At 37.9% G+C, this 8,346-nt stretch overlaps 1 pseudogene; it reads left to right on the top strand.

The window, feature by feature from the left end:
* The first annotated feature begins 464 nt into the window (after window positions 1–464).
* LOC131478643 (geranylgeranyl transferase type-2 subunit beta-like) lies at window positions 465–8,043 on the top strand (annotated as a pseudogene).
* The last annotated feature ends 303 nt before the right edge of the window (window positions 8,044–8,346 follow it).

Below are 8,346 nucleotides of genomic sequence, written 5' to 3' on the forward strand. Positions count from 1 at the left end.
TCGCAGTCAGCTCCAGGGACTACACAGACACCCCAGGCTGCAAAGCTATTGCCGTGGGCTCAGCTCCGCGCAATTAACCAGCAACACGCCCACTCTGGATCTCCACTTAGGGTTCACACCTGCTGTCCTGCCACCCGATATGGCTCCAGGTGGAGAACTGCAGTTGCTAGTTTTCAGTTCCAGGGACCACACCGACCCCACAGGGAGCAGAGCCGGTGCTCCCCACCCCTAGATCAGATCCCTATGAACAGTCAGAAAGGGGCCTGTGTGTTGTTCTGTCAACTTCGCTTTGCGCCTCTCCACACAAGGTGGCTCCCTGAGTCCCCGACTCCCTCTGCCTGCAGCTGGTCCCAATCACCCAGCTCAGATTGTCAGGTCCCGGACCACACTTGCCTTCCCAGCTCCCCACACAGACCCAGGCTCTAACCTGGCGGTCACAACGTCTGTGTGGAGGCCACCGCCGGATGTCTGGCTGGCGCTGGAAACGGATCGCTGGGGCCCGGATCACCGGAGACTGCGGTTCCGAAGGCTGGCGGCCACAAGGTCAGTCACGGGAGCTCTTCATGCCAGGAAAGCGTCTGTTGTTGCTGTTCCGTTTGGATTTCTCCACTCAGTAGCCACAGACACCAACCCACTTCCCAGCTCCTGAGGAGTCGGGTGTCCTCCAGAGGGCTCCTGCGGGGCAGGGAGTTCACAGGGCAGCACTGGCTCAGCTCCCTGGGCCTCTCTCAGGAGCACAAACAGCCAAGCAGGAATGGCCGGTTGACTAACTTTTTAAAAATTTTATTGAGAAAATATATTTGATGGCTGAGGGGGAGGCTCTAGAGGAAAGGTCAAGGTTAGAAACACAGGAAAGAAGAGGGACAATTCCATGGAGCTGTGATGGATATAGAGGAGAGTTTTCCCTGTGTAGAAGTAGATTTTATTGTCATGGTTCCAATGAGATAAAATGAAAGCATAGGTATGCAAGAAAATTAACTTTGTATGTGAGACTGTGTAAAGCTTAGACAAGACATATTAGATTTCGTCAAGAAGAGTTAGGAATGAGTCAGACTAGGGACACACCTAGCCTTTGGAATATGAAAGGAGGAAAAGGTAGGTGCCATAGAGTGTTGGAGCTGACATCATGGCACAGTAGCTTAAGCTACCATCTGCAATACTGACACTTCATTTTAGAGTACCCATTCTAATGCTCCTGATCTGTTTCTGATCAATCTCCCTGTGCATGTACTTAGATAAGCAGCAGAAATACTTGGATCCCTGACACCCATGCGTGTTACTCAGATGCAGTTCCTGGTTTCTACCTTCAGCACGGTTAAACCCTGACTGTTGTGGACATTTAAATGAATCTTGGATAAATTTCTCTGTTTCAGTTTCCTTTCCTCTCGGTCCCCTTCTCTTCTCTTCCTTCCCCTACTCTTTGCCTAACTGCCTTTCAAATGAATAAATCTTACGAGATGTTAAGGCCAAAAATCTGATGAAGCTCATGCTTAATGCTCCCCCCCCTCCTTTTTCCACTGATAATGGCAGCAAGATGTTCTGTTGATTTTAGTTATTGTGAGGGCTGGGGAGGGGAGTGGTGGGAGGGAGATGCCCAGAGAGTGTGGTGCAAGTTTAAAATATCCATTGTTTTGGAATGGGGAAGAGCATGTTCCAAAAATCCCTAATAATGATACTTGTAGTCTCTTCTGTCATCTTTAAACTCAAAAAAGAGCATCACCAACTCTGATGTGTAATAAGGCTCATCTGTTGATCATTAAAATGCTTGCTGCCTTTGAAGTTATTGGCACGCCTCTGGGGTGGCTTTATGTCTCTTTAAAATGATGACGAGTTAATATAAAATATTTTCACAATATTTTTTCTTACTGCTTGCTACATTGGCTTTCTTAAATAATTTTTATAGAAAATGCATGATGTAGCTAGCTTCAGTTTTAGGATAGCAGTTATCAGTCCTTGCTTGGAACTAAACTAAAAGCAAAATTTTGGTCGTCTTTCCTAACAGCCAATAGTGTAGGAACTTTGCAAGGATATATTTTTAGGTAATATAAATTATTTTAGCTAGAGAAGCTTCATTAAGTAAGTTAATAGTTTGCGTGTAGTCCATATAGCTTAGGATTTTAGTATTTCAAATTTCAAAAACATTTCAGAGAAGCCATCAAGCTCAGCAGGTTCAATTTTCTTGCCAAAACATAAAAAACCTAATATTACCAAAGAACAAAATAGACTCCATACCTGAGCATAGTGGCTGAACAATACATTGCAAATGAATTTCGGCAAATTTAAACAAAACTCATTTCTTACTACATAAAGTCATGGCTTTTGACATACACTAAAAAGTGTATAGTTTCATTACAGTCTTACAAAACTTTTGGATTGATGCCCAGGGCACACTAAATATTTGAGGTGGGTACGTACTTTTTTTATTAGGCCAGGATACCAGTTGATAAGTAGAAGAGACAGTTGTCTTCATCCTGAAACCTGTTTAAGCTGCTTGAACTTGTTTTTGTGATTCTGTAGTTTAATTTCACTATCATGACAATCAATGAAACATGATTATAGATGTAAAATGGCCATTTCATTGAAAACTAAATTTAATAAACATTTCACAATTAAAGTGGCTTAAACAGAGATACAGAAGAGACTAACAAGAGAACACAATGTAGTATATCAGGCTAATACATTGAAAAACAAGGTAAAATGAGCAAAATTTACAGACAAGTATTAATTCCCAATGGAAAAAACTTTTATTAACTATAATCACAGTCAAGGAACATTTTTACTAGTTGAAAGTCTTCCCATAAGAAGATTTTCCCATAGGAAAAACAGCAGACCCACATAGCTTTATAGTCAAACACAAAGTATTTTAGAGGTGGAAAAGAAAATGGTAACACATGAGGTCAGAATGGTGGCATACTGGGACAATCCTCAGCCTTTGGTGCCAGCAACCCATATGGGCACTGGTTCAAGTTCTTGCTACTCCACTGATTCAGCTCCCTGCTTGTGAAATGCAGAAGCAACAGAGTATGGCTGGGTCCTTAGGGCCTTACACCCATGTGGTAGGTGTGAGGAGGCTCCTGGCTTCCCACTCTGGATCAGCTCAGCTCCAGTTGTTGTGACCATTTGAGGAGTGAACCAGCAGATGGAAGATCTTTCTAAGTCTGCCTTTCAAGTAAAAATAAATGAGTCTCACTTTAAAAAAGAAAAAGGGAAAAATACTCCCTAATTATTTTCTGAAGTGAGTATATAATTATGACATCCACTCAGAGAAGAATCAATATATGGAGGAAGAACTACAGGTCATTCATTAATATAGGTAACATGTTTAAAATATTAGTGAATTACTTCCAGAAATATTTTAACAGATCATTCTTTGAAATCTAGATGATGAGAGTTTGTTTTAGAAATACAAGGAAAGGAAATGTTAGGTTCCTAGAAGAACATTATTTTGTGGAAACATTCATTTGAGAGGCAAAAACATATTTTGCACCAAATTGAGCCTTTTAATTCAATTTTTTTTCACAAAAGTTTTGAAGTACTATCATATATTAAAAGACAAAAATCTTAGACAAAGGATCTTAGGTGACTCTGGGAATGGGAGATATGAGCTAAGTTCCAAAGCTGTTTTGTCCTTAAGGGATTTGTCAAAACCAGTAATGGGAGCTTGTTGTTTTTGAGAGTTTCCAGATGGCAGGTGAGGTGGGAATTAGTATTCAGGGCCGTCCTAGGGTGAGGAGCTTAGGAGGCTTTTCATCGGCTAAATCCTTGAGTAAGGATGGATCCAGAATAACTGAATCCTAACCGATTGCACTCTCTCAGTAGACCATGTGGAAAGCTGATCTGGCACTGAACATACTATGGAGACAATATGACTGGTCACTAAGTAGTTATTAACAGAAGCTGGCTGAATATACATATTTACAGTCATAATTTGTTACCCGGTTAGACAAAAACTTTAATAATAACATGCATTAAAATAACATTTAAAGAAAGAAATGAATGCTGCTTAAAATGGTTCTTACTGTTATTTGGATGCATGGTAGAGCAAACACAAGCACTCTCTGGCAGAAAATACCTTCATCCTAACACTGAAAAATGTCTACAAAGAGAAAAACAAAACAGTGAAACTTACGGGATGTAGAAAAAAGTCCTCAGAGGAAAATTTGAACTGCAAAGATCTACATTAAAATGAAGAAAGGATTCAAATACATAATCTGGCTTTATATAACAAGAAACTAAGAACAAATGAAACCCACAGATAGCAGAAGGAAGAAAATAATAAATATTAGACTAGAGATAAAAGAGTAGAAAAAATTGAATCAGTCAAGCCAAAAGTCAGTTGTTTGAAACATAAATATTGAAAAACATTTAATTTAGAGAAATAAAAATGAAATACTGTAAAAATTGTTTGTCAATAAATTAGTCAATATAGATATATGAATATTTCCTAGAAACACACAAATTGGCAATTCTGCTTAAAGAAGAAATAAAAATTCTGAATAGGCCTATAAAAAGTTTTAGAAAACCTATAAAAAGATTGAAGCAGTAATAAAAATACCCTCTATAAAAAGAAAAGTCCGGGAACAGATGGCTTCACTGCTAAATTCCATAAAACATTTAAAGAAGAATTAACACCAGTCCTTGTTAAACTCTTCCAAAAAATGGAAGGGGAGGGAATATTTTAATTCATTCTATGAAACCGACATTACTGTTACTAAAGACAAAGGTATAATGAGAAAAGAAAATTATAGAGCAGTATCCTCAGCAAATCTAACAGCATATTAAAAAGATCATAAATTACAACCAAGTGATGTTTATACCAGGACTGTCAGGGTGGTTCATTATAAGAAAATCAAAGTGAATACATCAAACTAATAAAATAAGAAACCTAAAAAAATAGACATAATCATCTCAACTGATACAAGATAAGAATGGTTTTTTTTTAAAGATTCATTTATTTTACTTGGAAAGTCAGAGTTATATAGAGAGAGGAAAAGACGGAAAGGAAAAGCTCTTCCATCCACTGGCTCACTACCCAAATGGCCATAATGGCCAGAGATGAGCCAATCTGAAGTCAGGAGCCATGAGGCAGTAGTCAGGAACCACTTCTGGGTCTCTCACATGGACACAGAGTCCTAAGGACTTGGGCCATCTTCTGCTGCTTTCCCAGGCAACAAGCAGAGAACTGAATTGGGAAGTGGAGCAACTGGGACATGAACCAGCGCCAATATGGGATTCCGGTGCTTGAGGGCAGAAGATTAGTATATTATGCCACTGTGCTGGACCAAGGATAAAACAGTTTTAAATCTAATACTCATTTATGATTTAAGTAAAAGCAAAATCTTTGTGACAGAAAGAAATTTTCTCAATAGGATAAACAGTGTTTGTGAAAACACATAGCTAACTTCATATTCAGTGATGAAAGAATGAAAATTTTTTGCTATGATTAGGAAAAGCACAAGGGTGTTTTCTTTCAGCACTGTTATCTAGCATTGTATTAGAACTTATAGAGCAAATATGAAGCAAATATAGAAGCAAGACGAAGAAAGGCATCAGATTGAAAAGGAAGGAGTTGAAATGTCTCTACACACTGATGACAAGTTTGTGTATACAGAAAATCCCAGAAGTGCCCCCTCCATCCACACACATACTCTACAAGAGCTAATAAATTCGATAAACTTGAGGTTATGGTGAACAAGGTCCATATCTAAAAAACCAGAGTGTTTTTGCATTGCAAAATAAGCAATGAAATGTAAGAAAATGGCTTAATCTATATCATCTAAAATAATAAAACATGAAGGAATAAATATTAACTAAGGAAAATGAAAAGAAAGTATATAAAACTAGTTTGGGAAATTTATTAAATTGGCCTTGTATTGCAGAAATAGGGCCTTGATTATTCTACACATGAAAAATAATATTATAAAACTACCATAAATAAAATAGAGTGGTACTCTCCTGCAGACAGCTAAATGGACTTATGTATCAGAACTAAGTACAGAAATAAACTCGTATATCTGAAGCCAACTGATTTTTGACAAGAGTACCAAGGGAATTAGATAGATAGAATATTTTATATAAGTGATGTGGGCACAAACTAGATATCCACATGTAAAAAAATGAAGTTGAACTCCTACCTTTATGTTAAAATGATTGGACACCTCAAAATTTTTGGACATAAATACAAGGGTTGAAACTCTAAAATATCTTAAAACCATTAGATAGGTAATAGAAAGATAAATTTTACTTCATAAAGATAAAATCTTTACGGGCCAGCATTGTGCCATCTGCTATGCCTGTATCACCTATGGACAATGGTTCAAGTACTGACTGTTCTGCTTCTGTGCTAGTTCCTTGCCAATGTGCCTTAGATGGCAACAGAAGATAGCTTAAGTCCTTGGGCATCTGAATCCACATGGGAGACTCAAAATGAAGTTCTTGGTTATTGGTGCCTAGCTTCAGTCTGGTCCAGCTCAAGCTGTCATGGCTATTTGGGGAGGAAACCAGCAGATGAAAGATTCTCTCTCTCTCTCAAATCAAATAAACCTTTAAAATATAAAGTCTTTTGTGCTTCAAAGGACATTATCAAGAAAAGATGACACAGCCTATGGGAGAAAATAGAAATCATACACTTGATAAGGGTCTAATGTAAAGCAAGCATAGGGCCCAATGCGATAGCCTAGTGGCTAAAGGCCTCACCTTGCATGTTCTGGGATCGTTTATGGGTGCCAGATCTAACCCTGGCAGCCCCGCTTCCCATCCAGCTCCCTGCTTGTGGCCTGGGAAAGCAGCTGAGGATGGCCCAAAGCCTTGGAATCCTGCACCCGTATGGGAGACCCATAAGAAGCTCCTGGCTTCAGATCCGCTCAGCTCCAGCTGTTGTGGCCACTTGAGAAGTGAAACAACAGACGGAAGATCTTTCTCTCTGTCTCTCGTCCTCTCTGTATATCTGACTTTCAAATAAAAATAAAACAAATCTTTAAAAAAAGAAAAGAAAGCATAAATAGCAACAAAGTAAAACTTACACCGAAAAATAGCTCAGCAAATTCAATAGACATTTCTCCAAAGAAGATATATAAAGGAGCAATGATATTAAAGATGCTTATAATCATTAGACATTACAGAAATAAAAATTATAACCATGAAATGTCACTTCAAATCCTCAAGAATGGCTATATATTTTTGCTCATCTTTTATATACACGTAGTGCTGTCTGAATTCTTACTCTGTATGATAGTATTAATGTTATTGATGTAAAGAAAGCTGTGGAATTATGCTCAAAGTCCTCAGAAAAAGATGGTCCATTTGCTGGAGATATTTTGTGGTCCCACAAAGCAGCTGGCTTAAGTGGAGTTAATGGTCTGCTGGAATTTCCAGCATGCACGGTGATTGTTACATCAGCATGCAGGAGCTCTGAAACAGGTAAAGAATGTTGGCTGAACACGGGGTAGGCCAGAGCCCAGTTATTTCATGGTATATGAAAAGCTACTTTTAATAAATAGGGAGAAATTGATATGACTTGTTTTTGTGCGATGGCAACATTAGCTTTATTGGAGAAACTTGATGCTACTGGTTTAGAAAAAGCAATTGAATTTGTTTTAGGCTATATAAACTTTGATGATGGATTTGGCTGCAGACTGAGGTTCTGAATCTCTTGATGGGCAGGAATCCTGGCCACAACTAGTCAGCTGTATCAAGTAAATTCTGATTTATGTGGTTGGTGGCTTTGTGAACCGCAATTACATGTAGGTGGACTTAATAGAAGACAAGAGAAGTTATCAGATGCATGCTGTTAATGACAGGAGTTGATTTTGCTAAAGATTATTAGAATATTTCACTAGATTGATAGATATTGGGATGTTTCACCTTAGTATATCAAGATGAAAAAAATGGGATTTATTTGCACAGAAACCAGGAGATATGGTGGATCCTATTCATATGTTATAAGAAATAACTAGATTGTCCTTTTGGGGAGAATAACAGATAAAACCTGTTGATCCTATCTTTTGCATGCTTGTGGAAGTGCTTCAGAGGGTGAATGTTTAGCCTGTTAGTAAGCTGGATTCACTGAAAAAAAAAGTTGCTTTTATGGTTGCCATTTTAACAATGATTAGTCTTAATATTTTGTATATAATGTTAAATTAATTATAATGAAGTAATTATGTGTTATAAAATAAATAAATTTAGTTCACACTTTAAAGCATTTATAGAAAGAAAATGTAAATTCCAAGCAGTTCAGTGAATTCTGTCATAATTTCAAGATATAAATTATTTTTATGATGCCAAAATTTCCTGAGATCGAAGTAAGACACACACACACGCACACATTACAAGGTATGGAAACTATAG

Source organism: Ochotona princeps, chromosome X (genome assembly GCF_030435755.1).
Source record: "Ochotona princeps isolate mOchPri1 chromosome X, mOchPri1.hap1, whole genome shotgun sequence".
Lineage (NCBI taxonomy): Eukaryota > Metazoa > Chordata > Mammalia > Lagomorpha > Ochotonidae > Ochotona > Ochotona princeps.